The following is a 2,181-nucleotide window of genomic DNA, read 5'->3' on the forward strand; positions in this document are numbered from 1 at the left end:
ATGTATATGTATGTGTGTGTTTGTATATGTGTATGTATATGTATGTGTGGTGTCGGATGTCCCACAGCACGGGAGGGACAGGATGAGACAAGACCCCCAGCGTGCTGCTGGAACTGCTCAAGGCATGAGGAGGAGAGGGACCTGGGGAAGGTACAGGGTGGGGAGCAGGGGACAGGAGCCTTGGTTCCACGCAGAGTGTCCTTCTTGGGACTGCAGAGATGGCTCAGCAGCTGAAGCGTTAGTGTGAGGACCTGAGTGCACACCTCCTTCAGCCATATAAAAGCCGGAGCTTTGTGGGTCACTTGCCTGTGACCCCAGAGCTGGGGCAGGGGCATGGAAACAGGGAAAACTTTAGCACTCTCTGGCCAGAGTTTATCGAGAAAGGTTTAGCCAAAGCAGTGAATTCTAGGTTCACGGAGACCCTTCGTGAAGAAATAAAGCGGCAGGCAATCCAGGAGGACCCTGGGAGGCAGCGTCCGGCTTCACCCGTCTGCACGCACAGGTGAACTCACATGAACACACACGGGGGTGGGGGGAGAAGGAGGAAAGGAGGAAGGGAAGGGGAAGGAGGGGGAGGAGGGAAGAGGAAAGGTTGGCTGGGAACTGACCCCTGGGGCCCCCATGTGTCCTCACTATTGGCAGTCCAACCCTCCTCCGCTCTCTAAGCCTTCCAGGCATCTGTAGCATGCCACACTTTCTGGTATGTGTGTGAGAGAAAGGATTTCACATCCTCTAGGCTGGCTTTGAACTTGCTCTGTAGCCAGGGATGATCTTGAACTCCTGCTCCTCCAGCCTCCACCTCCCAACAATGGGATTACAGACCTGTACCATCAAACCCAGCTGAATGTGAGGACTCGGAGGACTGGTAGATGGTGAGGACCCGCCTCTTGAGTGCCTTGCACATGGCTGTTGTGATGTGAGAACCTAGGAGAGTGAGAGGTGGGCATCCTGCAGGCACAGGCACACGGAGACACGCTCTCCCTCAGGGACACGGAGCGGAAAGCGACAGTCTCACTGACTTGGAAGCGAGGTAGGGACGAGCCTGCCCGTCAAGCCTCCCTACAGCTGCTTTTTATAACCTTGGCATCAACATGTGCTTGGCAAGGCCGGCACAGTCTATCTGGAAAATATTTTCTGCCATTTGAAAACACACACTCTTACACGCACATGCACACACACAGGCATGCACGCACGCACACACATGCTAGGAAAGGGGAAGAAGGGAGGAAAAGAACCCCAGGCAACGACAGAAATTGTGTGCGACCCAGAAAGTCTTCCCGGAGTGCTTCCGTCCCCTTCCTTCTGCAGTTCACGTTCCTGCTGCCAGCTTCAGAAGGTCAGAAGCCATCGTGGTGGTTAAACTTTGCCGGTGGAAACGTCACTCAGGAGGAGAGTCACGTGACCGGCGGCGGTCAGTAGCCTCGGGAGAGCCCCCGTGGCGGGAGGTGTGCCTGTGGCGGGAGGTGCGCCTGTGGCGGTGCCCTGAGCCCTGTGTTCCAGGGTGTGTTGGGCATTGTGCTCCAGAGCTGCCCCTCAGGAGCCCGGCCCTGACAGGAAAGCGTGAGGCCCATCTGTCATCGTTTGCTCCGGGTGACCCAGAAACAGAGTGGGTGTCCTTGAGGGTGACCTGCTGCAGAACTGTCTAGATGGGGCTGGGCGTGCACCAGAATGCCTTCAGGATCAGAAAGCCGGAGGCCAAAAGAGGGTGACTGGCTTCTTTTGAGGCCTGTCTTCCTCCCTAACCTGGAAGAGCTGAAAGGCCAGGAGGAGCAGTGGCCAGTCCAGGGTCTGGGCTCTGAGACTCCAGCAGGGTAGACATTCGGTTGACCTGAAGACTGGAGGTGGCAGAGCCCAGAGATTTCTTTGAGCAGTTTCAGTGACAACCAATGTGGAGAACACAGCACACAAGTAGGCGGTTCAAACGCCTGTTCTTAGGACCAACCGTAGCAACCGAAAGCCCAGCACGGTGCCCGTAGCAGGCCACCCCTCAGTGTGGAGGACAGCCCCGCCATCTTTCCAGTCTCTCTCCTGCTTCCTGTTCACTGTTCTTCTCCCTGGCTGGCCATTCTGGAAGATAGTGAGGATTTTGGGGGAAGGCAAGGAAAAGGAAGGTCTTCTCAGTGGCCAGAGCCCCAAATTCTAGGGACTGGAGTAATCTTGGTCGGCAGAGCCAGAACTGGG

General features: G+C 56.3%; 1 long non-coding RNA gene across 1 annotated transcript in view; it reads left to right on the forward strand.

Annotated features, from left to right (window-relative positions):
* The first annotated feature begins 1,285 nt into the window (after nt 1–1,285).
* LOC132657006 (uncharacterized) overlaps nt 1,286–2,181 on the forward strand; it is a 3,397-nt gene continuing 2,501 nt past the window's right edge. Inside the window, exon 1 of the long non-coding RNA XR_009594849.1 lies at nt 1,286–1,411. This is a non-coding gene — a long non-coding RNA (uncharacterized LOC132657006). The remainder of the gene's footprint in view (nt 1,412–2,181) is intronic.

The sequence above is a fragment of the Meriones unguiculatus genome, chromosome 10 (genome assembly GCF_030254825.1).
Source record: "Meriones unguiculatus strain TT.TT164.6M chromosome 10, Bangor_MerUng_6.1, whole genome shotgun sequence".
NCBI lineage: Eukaryota > Metazoa > Chordata > Mammalia > Rodentia > Muridae > Meriones > Meriones unguiculatus.